Genomic DNA, 21,818 nt, shown 5'->3' with positions numbered 1-21,818 from the left:
ACTCGTTCACTACACATCTCATCTGAATAACGTCTCTGTCATAATGAAATCAGCTTGGCTTGACTGAAAGCTCAACTGAAGAGCACTGATTTTATCCAGATGCATTTGGCCTTCCATTTCATTGAGTTTAGCCGATTGGCTTTTGTTCATTACTGCTAATACGTGGCTATGAACTAGACACATAGGTTTGCCTTTGACTTCAATTTAAAAAAAAATCATAATTTGTCCACTTCCCTTGGAAAGAGCGACATTCTGCATCGACTTTTTTACTTTTCTTTGTAATCGCCATTTGTAGGATGTCAAATCCTTAAATTTTAATAATTATCCCATGTTTGTGTGTTGCCAGTGATACAATTATTTGCTGGGATCACTGTTCTAATCCTGCATATTGCTCGGGTCAACCATCAACATTCATAGAAACAGCAGTCAAGAAACCAAACGACTTATTGCATTCGGCAGATCTGCTGCACTAAAACCTCTTTAAAGTGTTGAAGAAAAAAAGATGTCAGTTTGAGGACCCAAGCCATGATTTTCAGTATCTTCACATGCATGTGAAAGTTGAACAATGAATAAGGAACACCATAGAAGAACTGATGCATTTTACTGTGGTGTTGGAGGAGAATGTTAAAAGTACCACGGACTGCCCAAAGAACAAATAAATCTGCATTGGGAGAAGTACAACCAGGATGCTCCTTAGAAACCAGGATGGAGAGACTTTCTCTCTCATACTTCAGATATATTATCAGGAGGAACCAGTCCCTAGAGAAGGACATAATGCTTGGTAAAGTGGAGAGTAGGAAAAAAGAGGAAGACCCCCAATGATCTGGATTGATCCAGTGGCAGGAGCAATAGGTTCAAATGAAGCAACAGTTGTGAGGTTGGCACACGACTGGGCAATGTTTTATTCTGTATGCATAGGGTGATTATGAGTCAGTACCGACTTGGCAGCACCAAACAACACCAACATTTATATAATTTATATATAGGATTGGGTATTTTTATAAATTATATAAATATCACACCCAAAGTTGTTCATATGGGTTAGTTTATATCCAAGAATTTTGTGTGTCTTCTACAAATATATGTTTATACCATGTCCTTACTTCTGCGAATCCTTTCACATGTTCATGCTCAATATTCTCTCCTTCATCAAGTGTAATTTGACATAGTTACTCTATGACTGATTACCTATGTTTTTCTGGCACGAATTCTAAAGTAATGTCTATCTTTTGATGAGTCCCAGGAATATTTGCTGCCTAATTAACACCCATGCCTCATTTTTCTCGCATTTTCCTAATCTTTTGGAGACTTATTTTCAAAATCTAAGCATAAAAGACAATGGTTTTCTAGTTTTATGCCTGTCTTAGCAATTCTATGAGAGATGTTTTGAAACTCCTCTTGAAAGTCTATGCCAAAGACCTAGTAATTGTTTTTTATGGTTTTCCAATGAAGTGTGAAGTCCTTATAATAGCTGTCAATAGTTCTCCCTTCTCTGTTGCTGTGAACATCCATGGGCTTTTATCAACCTTTATTTTTTTCCCCTCTCCCATTATCACTACTTTAGTCTCATGCCTGTTTAAAGACTGAACAGTTGGCATTACACCCCTGAATAGCCTAAGGAGTTCGGAGTGGGTAGAATCAAATGTATTGAAGCTCTTCTGACTTCCAAAAGGAGACAACAACAACAAAATTATCATATGTAAAAGTATATCTGTTCAATAAAATTCATCTTTTATTCTGTGCCAGCCATCTTGCTATAGGAACAGGGAATATGTAGATAAAAGATGTAGGTTCTTTTTTTCAAGTAACTCACAACTTAGTGGTGTAGTTCTTGTTAAGTGGCATCCAGTCAATTCTGACTCATAGTGATCCTGCATAGGGTTTCTGTGGAGTGACTGGTGAGCTTGAACCGCCGCCCTTGTGGTTCAAAGCGACCCTGCAGTCCAACACACTAACCCACAGTGCCAAGATCTTAGGACAGACGTAACCGGAAGAAGCGGCTGACCCTAGAGAACTGTGAGCACAGGCATTTCTAGTGCCAACACAGAGTTCAACTTGTAATAGAAATATAATAAATATATGTTGAATTGGAGTACATCATCTTATTTTTCTGATGCCCTTCCGAAGGATGATGAAATAATCTGAAGCACATTATTTTACTATTGCAAAGTGGACTAAAAGAAAGAGTAGCTGTTTTAGCTTTCATAGATATTTTTTCAAAGTAATATGAGTCAGCAAAACCATCCCTTTAGAACTCCTTTCACTTTTTTAGAAGGCACATTAAATTATCGTTAAGTAAATGTTTAATTAATGTTTATTATACCTGGCGTAATAGTTTTAGGTCAAATTTATGCTTCACCAGAGCAGCATTTTTATGTGCTCTGTGTATACTATATGGTACATTGGAGTCTTTTTTTATGTAACCAGTGTGCACACTGTATTTATGCCGCTTACAGAGTAGATTTGCTACTATGGTCCTCAGTGTGAAATGTTGGCTAACAAGACAGTAGGTAAAGTGAAGAGTAGGTAGATCTACTCTGCTACTAGGCAAGCACGAATGAATTTGTGGGAAAACTTTGGGATAACCTATACAGCCATGGGCCATTTATTATGTTTTTCACTGCAATGTGCTTTCCTCACTAATTTACCTCATTTCCTCTCTCCTGATTTTTCCTTTCCTTTCTCAATTTCCTATAACCAAATCAGGGGAGAAGAAATGGAGCTAATGAAGGTTGTTCTCAAACCCTGCTCCAGTCTTGGACACCATAATTATCTGAAGCTCTAGCTCAAACACCAGGAGGAAATTAGATTAAGGTTTAATATCATAGACTCCGGAGCAGGCACGCCCCTGAGTCTATGCCAGGAATGTGTGTTCTCCCCATATTGCCATAAGGCAGCCTTGGTAATTTAGGCCTCCAGTCTCTCCCTGAATCTGTGCACCACTTAAATAGGGCCTTAACCAGTTGCTAGAGAGTCACTTTTGATCTGTGTCAACATCTTACATGTCAGAGAACAGCGTTCCATAGGGTGTTCTTCCGAGGCATCTCTGAGTATACTGGACTGTCAAGTGCATAACTGTTTGCACTACCATAGGATTCCTAACTGTGATGTTATTGTTGTTAAATGCCATCGAGTCAGTTCTGACTCACTGCAACCCTATAGAGGGTCTCTAAGGAGTGGCTGATGGTTTTGAGCCACTGGCCTTGAGTCAGCAGTCCTGCAGCACCACACCAGGACTCCTAGCTGTGGTGTTAGGGTTACTGTCTCACAGATTATTGTTGTTGTTAGGTGCCATCCAGTCGATGCCAACTCATAGCGACCTCATGCACAGAAGAACGAAACACTGCCTGATCCTGGGCCAACCTCACTACTGTTGCCACGCTTGAGCCCATTGATGCTGCCACTTGGCCAGTCCATCTCGTTGGAGGTCTTCCTCTTTTTCTGTGACCCTCCACCTTACCGAACATGATATCCTTCTCCAGCGACTGGTCCCTCCTGGAAATATGTCTGAAGTATGAGAGACGAAGTTTGGCCATCTTGGCCTCCAAGGAGCACTCTGGCTGCACTTCTTCCAAAACGGATCTATTGGTTCTTTTGGCAGCCCATGGCACTTTCAATATTCTCCTCCAACACCATAACTCAAAAGCATCAATTCTTCTACGGTCTTCCTTATTCACTGTCCAGCTTTCGCATTCATATGAGGTTATTAAAAATACCATGCATGGCTTGGGTCAGGCTCACTTTAGTCCTCAAGCTGACATCTTTGCTCTTCAACACTTTAAAACGGTCTTGTGTAGCAGATTTGCCTAATGCAATACGTCGTTTGATTTCTTGACTGCTGTGTCCATGAGTGTTGATAGTTGATCCAAGAAGAATGAAGACCTTGACAACTTCAATCTTTTCTCCATTGATAAGTATGTTGTTTACTGGTCAAGTGGTGAGGATTTCTGTTTTCTTTACATTGAGATGTAATCCATACCGAAGGCTGTGCTCTTTGATCTTCATCAGTAACTGTTTTAAGTCCTCTTCACTTTCAGCAAGCAAGGTTGTATCATTTGCATATCACAGGTTGTTAATGAGTCTTCCTCCAATCCTGATGCCATGTTTTTCTTCATAGAACCCAGCGTCTGGATTCTTTGCTCAGCATACAGGTCGAATAAGTATGGTGAAAGAATACAACCTTGTGGCACATCTTTCTTCATTTTAAACAATTCAGTGTTCCCATGTCCTGTTCAAACAACAGCCTCTTGGTCCATGTACCGATTCCTCATGAGCACAATTAAGTGTTCAGGAATATTCATACTTCACAATGTTGCCCATAGCTTGTCGTGATCCACACAATCGAAAGCCTTTGGGTAGTCCATAAAGCACAGGTAAACATGTTTCTGGTATTCTCTGCTTTCAGCCAAGATCCATCAGACATCAACAGTGACATCCCTCGTTCCACGTCCTCTTCTGAATCTGGCTTGAACCCCTGGAAATTCTCTGTCAATGTATGCTGGCAGCCGTTTCTTTATTTCCTTTAGTAAAACTTTACTCGCATGGGATATCAGAGATTGTCTGATGTTTTCTGCATCCTGCTAGGTCACCTCTCTTTGGAATGGGCACAAATACAGATGTCTTCCAATCAGTTGGCCAGATAGTTGTCTTCCAAATTTCTTGGCATAGATGAATGAGTGCCTCCAGTGCCACCTCCCTTTCTTGAAAGATTTCAATTTTTATTCCATCAGTTCCTGGTGCCTTGTTCTTTGCCAATTCCTTCAATGCACCTTGGACTTCTTCCTTAAGTATCATTGGCTCTTGATCATATACTACCTCTTGAAATGGTTGAACATCAACCATTTCCTTTTGGTACAGTGACTCTGTGTATCCCTTCCATCTTCTCTTGATGCTTTCTGCATCATTCAATAATTTGTTCAGAGAATCCTTCAATAATGAAAGTCGAGGCTTGACTTTTTTCTGCAATTCCCCTAGCTTGAGAAGTGCTGAGCATGTTCTTCCTTTTTGGTTTCTGATTCCAGATCTTTGCACATTTTGTTGTAATATTTGGCTTTATCTTCTCGAGATGATCTTTGAAATTTTCTGTTCATCCCTTGTACCTCCTCATTTCATCCATTTGCTTTAGCATCTCTATGATGGAGGGCAAGTTTCAGTGTCTCTTCTGACATCCATTTTGATCTTTTCCTTCTTGTCTTCTTAATGACTGTTTGCTTTCTTCCTGTATGATGTTCTTGATGTCATCCCACAACTCTTCTGGTCTTTGGTCTTTAGTGTTTAATGTATCAAATCTGTTCTTCATATGACCTCTAAATTCAGGTGAGATGTATTCAAGATCATAGTTTGTCTCTTGTGTACTTGTTTTCATTTTTTCAGCTTCAGTCTGAATTTGCATATGAGCAATTGATGGTCTGTTCCACAGTCTACCCCAGGTCTTGTTTTCACTGATGATACGGAGCTTTTCCATCATCTCTTTCCACAGATGTAGTCAATTTGATTTCTATGTATTCCATCTGGTGAGGTCCATGTGTATAGTCGTCTCTTATGTTGACTAAAGAAGGTATTTGAAATGAACAAATGATTGGTTTTGCAGAATTCTATCATTCTATCTTCAGCATCATTTCTATCATTCAGGCCATAGTTTCCAACTACTCATCCTTGCTCTTTGTTTCTAATCTTTGCATTCCAATCACTGGTAATGATCAATACATCTTGATGGTATGTTTGATCAATTTCAGATTGAAGAAGTTGGTAGAATTCTTCTATTTCATCCTCACTGGCTTTAGTGGTTGGTGCGTAAATTTGAATACCAGTGGTGTTACCTGGTCTTCCCTGTACGTGCATGTATATTATTCTATCACAGACAGCATTGTACCTCATGACTGATCTTGGTAAGTTCTTTTTGATGATGAATGCAACACCATTCTCACAATTTAAGAGACTAGAAATCCAAAGTTCAAATTCAGTGTGCCAGCTGTAGAATAAGGCTTTCTTTTTCTGTGGAGCATGCTGGAGGCAGATCCTTTGCTCCTGAGCAATGTTAATTTGTCTTGTCATATTCCCACCCTATAGAGATCTCTGCCACCTTATCTCTTGTAAGAGATTAATTCAAGACACACCACCAATCCTGCCTCATGGACATAACAGAAAAGTGATCCCCAGTTGGTATTACAACCACAGTTTAGAAATTAGGATTTACAGCACACATTTTTGGAGGAACACAATTCAATCTATAACAGTTGCTTAGCCAATGTCTCCTCAATTTAGAAAGTTTCCCACAATCTGTAATATTTGTGCTCCATTCTCTGAGGCCTGGAAACTCTCAAAACAATAAACTGGGGCAATAGTTTCCCATTTCTCATGGATCATATCATTCATAGCCTGGTATCCAATGTCTTCAAATTAATTTTTTTTTTTTTTTGATGTTTTCAAAAGTGGGAGGGTAAATTCAATCCCTTTTACTGTGTTTGGTAGCTCTTCTTAGGCATACTTTCTTGGTCTTAGGATTTTAACTCTTTTTGGAACTGACTATCTCAATCAATTCAAGTGCATGGATGGTCAGCACAGGATGGCTCTGTTCTTGCCTCTGGACAGAATAGATATCTCCCTTGGTATCTTTTGTCTTGGATTAATGCTTCTTTAACTCTCTACTCCCCATTCACTAGAAAGGTGCTCAATATAAGCAAATATTCATTGGAACAAGAAGCCAAGGAGGTCATGCAGACTCATTTAAAATTTGATCTTCATAGAGAAACACAAAGAGTATACTCATATTTTAATGTAACTCACAGGATTGGCCAGCGTCTTTTGAATGAATGGAGGCCCACTTTGTCATATCTGCCTCTCATGCAATTAACAGTTGACTGAGGATATAGATATTCAAAATTTTGGTCAAATATATTTCATCTCCTATGACTATTATGGTAAACTCATTTTCATACAAAGTGACAAAAAGAAAAGAAGGATTTTTACTTAAATGCCATAAATGTATTTCTGATTATGTAGTTTGTTTTATATGATTGTGTGAAAGTTAATTCTATATAATTCTCTCCACATGGTGTGAACTCAATTTTTGTCAATTAACCTTTATTACTTTTAGAGCTTGAATTAAAGGTCTCCTCTAGATCTGCTCATAATTAATCATTTAACTTGGGGAGTCTGTGTTAACTATAGCTCACAGGAACAAAATAAGCTGATGAGTATGCAGTCCCTTTACAAGTGATTGGAGCTATTGATAATCCTTTCTGCACATGCAATAACTCCTACTAACTTTGAGTGTGCAGATACTTATTAGTCATGAAAATGGAGCTCAGAAAAATTTAACAAATAGCAGAAGTTTATACTTAAAATTCTAGTCCTGTTCATGGAAGTAATTAGCTTTTACCTAGACAGAGACATGCTGTTGTGATGCTTGAGCCCACTGATGTAAATCCAAAACTACCACTTTGTAAATCCATGTTTTTCATTGACCCTCCACTTTACCAAGCATGATGGATTTCTTCTGGGACTGGTCACTTATGATACCATGTCTGAAATATGATAGATGAGGTCTCTACAACCTGGCTTCTATGGATCATTCTGGTTGTACATTTTCTAACACAGATTTGTTTATTCATCTATCAGTTCTTTTAATATTTTCCCCAACACTAATATTCAAATGCATCAGTTCTTCTACGGTCTTCCTTATTCACTGTCCAACTTTCACTTGCATATGAAGATACTGAAAATGCCATGGGTATTCTAGAACATTTAACTGTGTTCCTGAGGAACCTGTAAATGTACCAAAAGGCAGTTGTTCAAACAGAACAGGGGTATACTGAATGGTTTAAAATCAGGAAAGATTTCTGCCAGGTTTATATTCTTATACCATACTTATACAGTCTTTATGCCAAGGAAGTAGCCTGAGAAACTGGATTATATGAAGAAGAATGTGGTGTCAGGATTGGAGAAAGATTTATTAGCAACCTGTCATATGCAGATGATACAATCTTGTTTACTGGAAGTGAAGTGAAGAGGACTTAAAATACTTATGCATATCAAAGATTCCAGACTTCATTATGGATTGCACCTCAATGTAAAGAAAACAAAAATCCTCACAACTGGACCAATAAATAACATCATGGTAAATGGAGAAAAGATTGAAACTGTCAAACACTTCATTTTGCTTAGTTCCACCATCAACACTCATGGATGTAGTAGTCAGGAGATCGAAGGACGGATTGAATTTGGCAGCTCTGCTGCACAAGACCTCTTTCAAGTGTTCAAGATGTCAGTGTGAGGACTGAGGTGTGCCTGAACCAAGCCATCGTATTATGCCTGCTTGTTTTATTGGGGTGGCTTGTGTATTGCTGTGATGCTGAATGCTATGTCACCACTATTCCAAATATTAGCAGGGTTACTCATAGCAAACAGATTTTAGCCAAGACTCCAGACTAAGACAGACCAGGAAGAAAGGCACACTATATATTTGTTAAACTAGGCAATGAAAACATTAGAGATTTACACATCACCAGGAGGTATATTATGTTAGGTGAAGAAGACAACTGCAAAGGGCAACAGAGACTCTTGGTCAACTGGATTAGCACAACAGTTGCAACAAATAGAGTCATACATCCTAGTGATTGTGAATATGGTTTCTGGCCAGGCAACATTTTGTTCAGTTGTACATAAAGTTGCCATGACTTAAAATCAACTTCTTGGTAGCTATATATCTGTACCTTTGAATTGTATATTCTTGGAACAGAAACTACGACCACTCTACCTATTTGAAATGCTTACACACAAGTTAAAAACTAGGGTACATCCATAAAATGGAATACTATTCAACAGAAATATCTACTGATACACACAATATGAATAAAACTCACTTGTCTTATACTGAGTGAAAGAAACCAGACTTAAAAGGTATATATGTTCAAAGACCACTGCCTTCAGTATGGGTTGTACCTTAATGTAAATAAAACATGATCCACCCAGGACCATAAAGAGAGAAAAGCATGATAGGAATGTGGGACCCTATCCAGAGAAGCAGCACCATCAGAGATGGAGGCAGAGGTGATGGCATGGAGAGAGAGAGCAGCTGAGGACTCTAGCCTCATGGAATAAGAAAAGCTGTGTGCTGGTGGCCAGGAGGCAGGCTTGTAGAATGTGCCCTTTGGTTGTTTAAATGATTATATATTCCTGAGTGTTTTTGTGTCAAAACACACACACATACACACACAATCAGAGGGAATAGAAGCAAATAGTGTTGAATGATGATGCATGGAGGGGTTGTAATCATTGCAATGGAACAAAATACAATAGGGTGAGAGTAAAACCGATGTTCTCCCATGTAAACTATCACTCAATTTACAATAAAAGTTTGTTTGTTTGTTTTAAATGGTATGTATGTTTCCAGTCATATGGAACTCTGAGAAAAGCAAAACTATAAGGGTAGAAAATAGATTTGTAGTTTTCAGGTACTGTAGGTGGGTGTAGGAATTAACTACAAAGTGGCACAAAGAAATTTTGAGGAGTGTAAGGATTATTCTATATTTTGATATGGTGGTGATTACTATATATGCTTGTCAAAACTCATAGTTGTTGTTGTTGTTAGGAGCCATTGATTCTGTTTCAGTTCAAAGCAATCCTGTGCACAACAGAACGGAACACTGCTTGGTCCTGTGCCATCCTCAAATGCTTTGTTAGCTTGAGCCCATTGCTGCTACCATGTGTCAATCCATCTTATTGGGTTTCTTCCTCTTTTTCTCTGACCCTCCACTTTAGCAAGCATGATGACCTTCTCCAGAGACTGTTCCCTCCTAATAATGCATCTGAAGTGTGAGAGATAAAGTGTCCCAATTCTGGCTTCTAAGGAGCATTCTGACTATATTTCTTCCAACACAGATTAGTTTGTTCTTCTAACAATCCATGGTACTTTCAATATTTTTCTCCAACACCATACCTCAAATGTATCAATTCTTCTACAGTCTTCGTTATTCATTGTCCAATTTTCACATACATATGAAGCTTTTGAAAATACCATGGCTTGGGTCAGGCTCAACTTGATCCTCAATTTGACATCTTTCCTGCAGAAGATTTGATTAATGTAATACAACATTTAATTTCTTGACTGCTGTTACCATGAGTGTTGATAATGGAATTAAGCAAAATGAAGTCTTTGACAACTTCAATCTTTTCTCCACTTATCAAGATGTTACTTATTGGACCAGTAGTGAGGATTTTGTTTTCACTACATAGTGAAGGCTGTGCTCTTTGATCTCTATTAAGTCCTCTTCTCTTTCAGTAAACAAGGTTGTATCATTTGCATATCACAAGTTGTTAAAAAGTCTTCCTCCAATTCTGATACCATGTTCCACGTCATATAATCCAGCTTCATGAATTATTTGCTCAGCATGCAGATTGAATAAGTGTCATGAAAAACTACAATCCTGGCACACACCCTTCCTGATTTTAAACCTTTCTGTGTTTCCTTGTTCTGTTCTAACTGCTGCCTCTTGGTACGTACATGTTCCTCATGAGCATAAATGTTCCATAATACTCATTTTCTGCAATGTTGACCGTATTTGTCATGATGCAAACACTCAGACTGTATAGTCAATAAAGCACAGATAAACATCTTTCTGGTATTCTTTGCTTTCAGTCAAGATCTATCTGACATCAGCAATGAAATTCATCACTCCAAGTCCTCATCTGAATCCAACTTGAACCTCTGGCAGTTTCCTGTCAATGTACCGTTGATCTGTTTTTGATCTTTTTTTTAGCAAAATTTTACTTGCCTATGATATTAATGATATTGTCTGATGGTTTCTGCATTTCATTGGGTCACCTCTTTTTGAAATGGGCACAAATATAGATCTCCTCCAATTAGTTGGCCAGGTCCCTCTATTCCCAATGTCTTGGCATGAATCAGTGAGTGCTTTTAGTGCTGCATCAATTTCTTGAAAGATTTCTATTTGTTTTCCATCAATTCCCTTGTGGTTTGCCAATGCTGTCAATGCACCTTAGACTTCTTCCTTCAGCACCATTGGTGCTATCGCTTCAGATGATTGAACATCAACCATTTATTTTTGGTAAAATGACACTGTGTATTTCTTCCATCTTCTTTTGATGCTTTCTACATCATTCAATATTTTTCCCATAGAATCCTTCAATATTGCACATCGAGGCTTTTTCTTCAGTTCTTTGAACTTGAGAAATGCTGAGTGTGTGCTTCCCTTTTGGTTTTTTTTAACTCTAGATCTTTGCACATGTCATTATACTTGATTTTGTGGTCTTGAGATGCCTTTTGAACTCTACACTTCAAGGGAGAATTTTACTCTATGTAAATTATATCTGAGTAAACTTGGAGGGAAAAAAAAAAAAGATTAAGTTCTAGAGGCATGGCCAATATACATTAAGGTCTATCATCTTGAGTCTATGTGTGTTGTAGAAATTTTAAGACCTATGAACTCATAGCAAGATCCAATTGGGGGGGGGTAATATATATTTCTAGTATCGTTGTTATTGTTGTCAGGAAGATATATTAGTGTGCACTCAACTGTATCAACCAGTCAGTAACAGGATAAATAACTCTGCCCTTTTTTCCCCTCTTTCTTTCTTTCTGTTTAAGGCAGTGAAAGAAAGAAACACACTGCTTGATGTTATGGGATAATAATAATCATAATGTTGCTAAGTCTTTGTATTAGGTACTGTTCAAAGCACTGACATGTTTTAATTATTTAATTCTCACAACAACCCTTTTAGGTAGCTATTTAGTATTCCTGTTCAACAGATGAGAAAACCAATACGAGCTGCCCAATATGAGCAGTGTTGTTACGTTCTGTCAAGTTGATTCTGACTCATAGATACCCAACACAGGATTTCCAAGTAGCAACTGGTGGGTTTAAACTGTGGTTCACAGTCTAGTGCACCACACCTGGAGTCCAATATGTGTCATAAATAGATAAATTGCTTATGGTAGTACAAATAGTAAGTGATGAGGCTAGGATTCAAACCTAGACTGTCTTGTTTCAGAAGCCATGGAATAAACTACTCTTTCTACTCCACTGCCTTTCTAATAATTAGAGAATATCAGGTAGAGCATTAAGAAATAATTGTTCACTTCTAGAATTCTAAGTCTACCACACATCTGTCAGGTTGTCCTTCTGTGATGGTTTGCGTGTTGTTATGATGCTGGAAGCTATGCCGCCAGTATTTCAAACACCAGCAGGGTCACCCATGGTGGACAGGTTTCAATGGAGCTTCTAAACTCAGACAGGCTAGGAAGAAAGAGAAGCAGAATATTTCTGAATGATCACTCACTGACAACCTTATCAATAACAACCATAAATTGTCTGATATGGTGCCAGAAGATGAGCCCCTCCGGTTGGAAGGCACTCAAAATACAACTGAAGAACAGCTGCCTCCTCAGAGTACAGTTGGCCATAATGATGTGAATGGAACCTAATTTTCAGGACCTTTATTTGTTGAAGGGGCAATTAAACAAAACAACGGCAAATGTTCATTAATAACTGGATTCTGGCATGTACGAAGTTGTCAAAATTAAATGGAACGCATAAAGCTCTGTATCCTAGGTTATTGTTAAGTGGTGTTGAATTGGTTCTGACACACAGCGACCATGTATAGGGGTTCCAAGGAGTGGCTGGTAAGTTTGAACCACTGACTTTGTGGTTAGCAGTCCAGTACTTATCTTACAGTGCCAAACCAGGACTCCATCCTAGGCATTAGTGAGTTGAAATGGACTGGTATTAACCATTTTGAATCAGACAATCATATGCTTTACTCTGTTGGGAACAGCAAATTGAAAAGAAATGATACTGCATTCATTGTCAAAAAGAACTTTTCATGGTCTAGCTTGAAGTATGATGCTGTCTGTTGTAGAATAATATCCATACACATACAAGGAATACGAGTTACTACCACTATTATTCAAATTACACACCAAACACTAAAGCCGGTGATGATAAAATTGAATAATTCTACTAACTTCTTCAGTCTGAACTTGGTCAAACATGCATTCAAGATGCATTGATAATTGCTGGTGATTAGAATGCAAAAGATGGAAACAAAGAGGAAGGATCAGTAGTTAGAAGATACGTTCTTGGTGATTGAAATGACGCTGGAAATTACATGATAGAATTTTGCAAGACCAACGGCTTATTCTTTGCAAATACCCTTCTCCAACAGCATAAAAAGGCACCATACACATGGATATCTTGAAATGGAGTACACAGGAATCAAATTGACTATATTTTTGGGATGAGATAACAGAGAACTCAATACCATTAGCCAAACCACAGTCTGGGACTGACTATGGGACAGACCATAAGTTGTTCATATGCAAGTACAGGCTGAAGCTAAAGAAAACTAAAACAAGTCAGTGAGAGCCAAAATAGGATTTTGAATATATGCCACCTTTATTTAAAGACCACCTTATGAAACAGACTTGATGCATTAAACAATAACTACTGAGGACCTCAAGATTTGTGGGATGACTTCAAGGACAATATACACAAAGTAAGAGCTTATTTAAAAAGATAGAAAAGAAAGAAAAGACCAAAATAGATGCCAGAAGAGACTCTGAATCTTGTTTTTGAGCATTGAGAAGCTAAAGCAACTGGAAGAAGTGAGGAAGTAAAAGAGGTGAGGTGAAAGTTTCAAATGGCAGCTCAAGGAGACTCAGTAAAGCATCATAATGAAATGTGCAAAGACCTGGAGTTCTAATACCAAATGGAAAAAGTGCTATCATCATTTCTTAAGCTGAAGGAACTGATGAAAAAATTCAAGTCTCAAGTTACAATACTGAAGGTTTCTATGGGGAAAATATGAACGACTCTGCAAGTATCCAAATGATATGGAAAGAATACCCAGAGTAAATGTACCAAAAAGAATTGGTCGATGTTCAACCATTTCAGGCAGTAGCATATGATTGATCAGTAACTGATGGTATTTAAAGGAAGAAGTCCATGCTGAACTGAAACCATTAGGAAAAAAAAAACAAAAAACAAAACAAAAAAAAACCCTAGACTACAGGAATTGATGGAATACAAAGTGAAATGTTTCAACATACTGATACAGCACTGGAAGAGCTCATTTGTCTATGCCAAGAAGTTTGGAAGACAGCTACCTGGCCAACCAATTGGAAGAGATCCATTTTTGTGCCTGTTCTAAGGAAAGGTGACCAATGGAATGTGGATAGCCTCAAACTATATCATTAATATCACATACAAGTAAATTTTTGCTAAACTTAATTCAAAAATGGTTGCAGCAGTATATCCTCAGGGGATTACCAGAAATCCAAGCCAGATCACTGGCTGAGAATGAACAACTTTATGAACATTCTCAGCCATGTTCTATCAAGCTACACAAGACTACAATTTTTGACAAGAAATGACATACAAGACATTATTTTGGGGAAAGTGGAGGGGATTTGTTTGTGGGAAGGTTATAAGGCAGACTATATATCACCATTCATTATGAGTATAACCTATCTATACAACTGTTCCCTCCACAATGTAGTTTCTTGATACAGGACATCTTGATATTTGCACTCAGCCCATTAATCCCACATGTCCCAATATTACAACAATGTCTTTAAAACTGCAATTGGACAGGAAGAACAATGACTCTGTGTGATTTTATTTAACACAGAATCTGTAGATAATAAATCCACTTGGATATAGTTAATTATTTCCTACCCATTTAAAAAAAAAATGTGGAATTTGTTATTTTTCCTACAAAGTCAGTCCATAAATGTGTAATGTTTAAATCTATATTTGTGAAACCTCGCACTAGATGATGCACTAGCTACATATGCTACCCATTAGAATTCATATTGGACATCATATTCATCTCCACACTGAAATCTTTTCTCATTTTTCTTTGTCAAAGTCCTTTAGAAATGTTATTCTAAAAATAACAGATTTTTAATGTAACAGGTTAACAAAATGAAAGTTGCTATAGAAACAGAATGCATACTTCAGGAAATGGAACTGCAAGGAGAAATGATAATTATTGGTTGCAGTGAATTGGCAAAAGATTATCAATATATATCCCATAGACTGTTTCAGATGTATTGGTAGCTGCTAATAGCAATATTTCCCAACATTTCCTAAAATTTAAGAATTTATACAAACAAAGATGTTCCACCAAGAGGCACAAAGAAAAACATAGCTACTTCTTGATTTCCTGTACTCAGAATTAATAAAAGTGAGGTTATTCATATCCTTCAAGGGACCCATTTTGGTTGAGGACTACTTGGAACAGAGGCAGGACAATACCCCCTCTGCAGATGCACATAATATTGAACACAGAAGAGCAAGCTGCAGGACATTACTGGGCACATACTTCTTTTTCTACCTTGGACTTGTTAAATAGGAAAAATTAAAATCATTCCTATTGAGATGTTGTTGGGTGTCATCGGGTTGGTTCTGACCCATGGCAACCCTGTGTGGGGTTTCTGGGGAGTGGATGGTGAGCTTGAACCACTGACCCTGCGGTTTGAACAGACTTTGCGTTCCACTGCATTTACCCATAGTGCCATACCAGGATGACCCAACCAAAGTAACTAATTTAATAATCACTATTTTTTACTACCCATGATCCAAATTGGGCAGATATTCAGGCTCTGTTGACCATGTTCCTGACCAGTGACGAAAGAAGGCTCATCTGAGATAAGGCACGGGTCAAAACAGTATTCAACCCTGGAGAAAAACCCAAATGGGACTCTGGCTTCAGTCAAGGCAAGTCCTCTAGTTGACTCAAATTGGAATCTAAATGACAGGGCCTGACGTTGCTGGAGCAATATAAAAGTTGCCTTCTCAGAAGTCTGAAGAAGGGCATTCCTAAGCAAAAGAGCTTGAACATGGTACAAGCAGCTCTGCAGAAGTCAACTGAGGAGCCCTCTGAATTCTTTGAATGAATCTACCAGGCTTACTGTAAGTACACAGACCTTGACCCCGAGAACTCAGCAAATATCCTAATGGTTAACATGATTTTATCTCCCAAAGCAGCCCCGATATTAGAAAGAAACTGCTGAAATTGGACAGGGCAATTGGCATGAATCCATCCCAGCTGGTCGACATCACCTTGGAGGTATTTAACAACCACAGGCCATTACTGTCTTCCTAAAGACCACTGGAGGTAAGGCTGTGGGGCCCAGGGAAGCCTCCAGTAAGGAAAGAGGGCCTGAAGCAAGGACTAATGTGCTTATTGCAAAAAACCTGGACACTGGAAAAATGAATGCCCAAATCTCACGGGAGGATCTGGTAGGAAAAGCCACCTTCCAACTCAACAGATGGTTGAACAAGCTTCATTGTCTGAGAAGACTGATGGTGCCAGTGGGGGGAAAGAGGATCGAGTATGATTTGGCAACAACCTCTGCTATCCCTATTGCCACCCCCCACCCTCCACCCCCAGGAACCTCAGCTGGAAAATAACAATGGGGGACAGACTGTGGATTTTGGTGGACACTGGGACTACTTATTCAGTGGTCAGTACGCCTCTGAATTTCTCATCGTTCCATACAGTGATGGTGACTGAGGTCTCAGGGAGGCTTGAGGACCAATTCTTCCTGAAACCCCTATACTGCTTCACTGGGGAAAAGCAAATGACACACTAGTTCCTATATATGCCTGACTACCTGCTAGTCAGGGCCAGGACCTGCTTTCAAAGTTACGTGTTCAAATAACCTTCCTTCCTGAAACCAAAAGTCTGCTGATGAAGGTTCTTCATGAACATGCCTGGCAATTACTGATTCAAACCCCGGAGACCAGCCACATTGGCCTGAGGAGATGGACAAACCAGACTTCTTTTCTGGTTTTTCCCCACCCAAACTAAGAGAACATCAGAAATAGTGAAAATCCTCTTGAAGGAAATTATCTCCAAGTTTGGACTTCCAAAAAGTGTCTAAAGTAACAACAGAGCAGCAAACACCGACAGATGAAATGGAGATTATACTCAGCATGGAGACCCCACTCTGGGAAAGTAGAGAAAATGAACCATACTCTAAAGAAACAAAAGGAGCTCTGGTGGCGTAGTGGTTACGAATCGGGCTGCGAACCTCAAGGTCGGCAGTTTGAAACTACCAGCTCTTCCGTGGGAGAAAGATGAGGCTTTCTGCTCCGGTAAAGATTTACAGCCTCGGCAACCCTATACCGGGTTGCTATGAGTCGGAACCGACTCCACGGCACATTACAACAACAACTGAAGAAACAAATGGTGAAACTCTGTCAGGAAATTTATCTACATTGGGACCACATGCTGCCTTAGCCTTGTTCTGCGTTTAGGTAGCCCCCAGAAGCGGACTTAAATTGAGCCCTTATAAAATTGTATATCGTAAACCTTTCCAGGTAGATTTCCTCAACCCTCCACCTGACCTACCAAGATTTGAGGGTGCAGCGGTGTGCACAACACCTCCACCATGCACTTTCTGTTATTCTTAAATTTGCTCTTCCCAGGTCTGCTTCCTCTCCTACAGGTAACCTGACCCCTTCCAGCCTGGAGATCCTGTCCTGATCAATACGTGGAAAGAAATAAGGAAGTAAAAGAGCTGAACAGGAATTTTCAAATGGCAGCTCGAGAAAGTTAGTTGTCTTAGTTACCTAATCTTAAGTGGCTGCCCATGTTAATAGTGAGGGTTGGGTTTGTAACATCATAGGGATTTTCCTATGTTGCTGTAGTCAATGCTCATCGAGTTGTATCGCCCTTTGTAAAATTTGTTGTTTTTTACAGCCTAAGCTTAGTTCTTTTGATCCAAGGAACAATGCCCAGGATCAAAGTAACCATTTTCATTTGAAGCAAATTTCATAGAAATGAAATCTAAAAATAAGAATGGGGAATGATAGCATGGATCTTCTGACTTAACCAAAATGAAGTCGATTTAGTCATTAGGTCTCAAATGAGGACCCAGAATATGAGGAAGTTTATAAATTAACTAAGATGACCTTATGGTAGCAGGAATTAAGCAGCTGAGACCCTAAAGGTAAAATGTTTGAGGACATTTATTGAGTTATTATTTTCTTTTCCCAAAGAATGTTATCTTGATGTTAAGATAGATTAAGTATACACCCAAACATAACTTACCCTATATAATGTGCCTGCTCTTCATTATGGATAGAACAGTCTTGAGAAATTATTCTTCCATCCTCCAGACTGCTGGCTTTCTGTTAATAAAGTTTGGATTGGAAAAAAAAAAAAAAAGTGGGGTTACTATGGTAGGTTATCTTAAGGATGTGTTTTATTTGGATGTCTTAACCACTAGTATTTACAAGGTCATCAGAATTAGTCTCATCAACAGGGAATTCCAGAATCCCTGTCAACCGCCATTGTTATGAGGTTTGGTGTGCTTGGTTTGTTCTGGGTTGTTAAGTTTGCAGTGTGTTTAAGGCAAAGCTTTAATAATTGGATATCTGATACATAACTGCATTATTAAGAAATATTTTATTTATTATTGCTCTCCAGCTGTAACTTTTGACTGATTATTGCCATGACCTAACCATGTTCTATTAAGGAGACACAAATAGCAAATTTTATGCAGAACGTAGCATTCTGTTTCTACAGCTTGCATTTTTCATACAGTAAATCCAGCCACTCTACAATCATTAAGGATATATAAGAAGACTCTGCCCCATAACATTCTCTCTCCAGAGTTCAAACTGTGCTATAAAACAAGCTACCATAGAAAATATACATTCAGGTTTAGCTCTCTGAAAGCCAAGTAAGTTGGCTGTTGTAAATAAGTTAGTTCATGCAGGAAAGTCAGACAAATTGTTGAATGTTTTTCTCTCTTTGATTCAGATGGTTGTTGCATCCTCCCTGCCCACCACCTTCAAATTACAATTTGCCCTCTTTCTCAGATCATTAAGAATGTTGTCTCTGGTCAGTGCACAGCCCTGAAATGAGATGACACTATTGAAGCAGCTGGGACAAAGTTGGTGTCTGCACTGTGGTTATGTGAGGCTCAAACTAGGTAGCGTAGCGGTTATAAGTCAGGCTGTTAACCTCAAGGTCAGCAGTATAAAACTACCAGCGGTTCTGTGGGGAAAAGCTGAGGCTTTCTGCTCCTATAAAGATTTACAGATTTGGAAACCCTATACAGGGTCCCTATGGGTCAGAACCGACTCGATGGCACTTAACAACAACAACAACACACTCGGAGGAGTCCTGGTGTGGCATTGTGGGTTAATGCGCCAGATTGTAAAGCCGTTTGGACTTCAAGGTCGGCCCACCAACTGCTTCTTGGAAACCCTATACAGGGTCACTATGGGTCAGAACTTACTTGACAGCACTTAACAACAACAATACACCTGGAAAACTTTACTTCAAGGAGTTTCCAGAAGTCTGTAATAAGAGCTGCTATGTAGTTCACTGAAATTGCCATGAGACTCCCTTATTCACATCCTGTCTCCCAATACATGGCTTCTCTTGTGTGTGAGAGTACTAATGGTATCAAATTGTATTCTTTAGACTAGACAGACAGAGGGAAAGATAATAGTCACAAACTTAATTGCTTTTCTACCTGAGACTGTCATTTTCTCCAAGATATGGGAATGGCTCTCTGAAGAAAATGGAGTGAAGGTAGAGCAGGGTAATTTTCCAACCTTGTGGAATTCCAGAATTGACACCGTACAAATAGTCTTTTTTTGGGGGGGGGGCGGGGCATAAAGAGCAATCAAAAACACCTGCTGTTTGTTCAAAAGCAACAATACATGATACAGATTAAGTCACATTGGAGTGTGGGCACTCTGTATTGAACCCCAACTACACACCAAGCATTGTGTCTTATCTTATGTCTTAGCTCATTCCATTTTTATAACAGCCTTGTACAATATGAATTATTCTTGTAATGGTTAATGGATTCTCTTTTTCATCCCCAATCCATTAAATGCTGGTTCTGTTTCTTACTGAACACAGAAAGCACTTGTAAGTATTAAACTTCCTTTTCCTTCTGTCATTTCTAATGCTACATCTTGCTCAAGCAGGGATCCTAATTTTCATTATGTTATGCTACAAATAATGTTTTCATATTTCCCTTTTGTATGGTATTGATCTTTCAATTGAATTCAAAAGTCACTGTGATATAACCCAGGGGTCAGCAAACTTTTTCTGTAAAGAGTCATATAGAATATATTTTAGGCTATGCAGGTCATATGATTTCTGTTGCAATGACAGACACAACTCTGCTGTTGTTATGCAAAAGCAACCTAGATAATACATAATAGAATGAATGTGACTGTGTTTCAGTAAAATTTTACTTAGAAAAGCAGTAGAATTTTCCATGAGCCATAGTTTGCTGACCCCTGGATATTAAAGACAGACAAAAATAAGTAAAGGCAAAGGTATAGCCCCCTATTAATTTCAAGGACTACTTTATTATCTGTGCAACCTTAACAAATTAATTTTATGAGGCTTAATTTGGTTAACTGTAAAGCAAGGGTAATAGCTTCCTTTTAGGATTATGGTGAGGATTAAGAAAGAAACATGTCCTTCTAGACTTCTCCCCTCCTTTAGTTTGATTAACATTGTTTGTTAACAATATTCCAGGCACTTGTTTAAATCTTGATGATACCACCATAAAGCAAGTTCTCCCCTTTTTTGTACTGTATTCCAGGTGTTCAAGGAATATTAATTCTGCCTCAGAGGATATAGGAAGCTTTCATAGAGGAGGCATTTAAGGTTCACCTTGAAAGATGAGTGGAATTTTTTAGGTTTAGAAGCATGAGAAGGGCATTCAAGTAGAGATAACAGAAGGAGCAAAGAGATAAAAGATTTGCAGTTACACAGTATTTTCTGGGAACTCTAAATAATAGTCCAATAGGGTTAGAGTACATGACACATAATAAAAGACACTGATAGACCCTACCTGATATCCATGCACCATTTGTCCTTATTTTCCAGGTTAGAAAATCATCCAGTCGCTCTTGTAATGTGACAGTGCTAGTCAATAAAATGCAGGTAGAATTCTCTGGAAAAGGTTTCTTTTGATAAATAAAGAAGAAGGTGTCCTTCTAGTCTCAAATGTGGATATAATACTTGGAGATTCAGAAACCATATTTCAAGCATTTAAGCAAAAGCTACTTGCTGACCATGACAGAGCAGGAAATCAAAAGGATTTTGTGTTCTCTATGACATTTTTGAGCAACCACACTATCCTTTATTACCTATCTTCAAACTCCTTGTTACGGCAGGTTGCAGTTTCCTACAACCGAATAGAATATACTGTGGAGTGACATGCAATAGTAAAAATGCTTAAAAAAAAAAAAGTACATTATACTCATATCGTTCGGAAAGTCTTCCAATTTATACTAGTAGTTTTGACCCTTTCTTGAAGATAATTGGGAAACATCAAAGGAGGGATGTAAAATAATTCATTCAGTAACTTTAAGTGTATGCCAGGCAATCTGGGGAGACATACAGACAGTTGTTACAACAGAACAAAGGTACACTGAATGATTTTAAAACAGGAAATGTGTGTTCCAAGGTTGTATTCTTTCACCATATTTATTCAATCTGTATGCTGAGCAAATAATCCAAAAAACTGGATTGATTATATGACGAAGAATGTAGCATCAGGATTGGAAGAAGGCTCATTAACAACCTGTGATATACAGATGATACAACCTTGTTTGCTGGAAGTAAAGAGGATTTAAAACACTCATTGATGAAAAACAAAGACTGCAGGGTTTCACCTCGATATAAAGAAAACAAAATCCTCAAACTGGACCAATAATCAGGATAAATGGAGAAATAAGTAAATAACCATGAAAGATGGAGAAAAGATTGAAGTTGTCAAAGACTTCATTTTACTTGAATCAAGACTC

Source organism: Chrysochloris asiatica, unplaced genomic scaffold (genome assembly GCF_000296735.1).
Source record: "Chrysochloris asiatica unplaced genomic scaffold, ChrAsi1.0 scaffold00062, whole genome shotgun sequence".
In the NCBI taxonomy this organism is placed as follows: Eukaryota; Metazoa; Chordata; class Mammalia; order Afrosoricida; family Chrysochloridae; genus Chrysochloris; species Chrysochloris asiatica.
Note: the sequence above shows the minus strand (reverse complement) of the source record.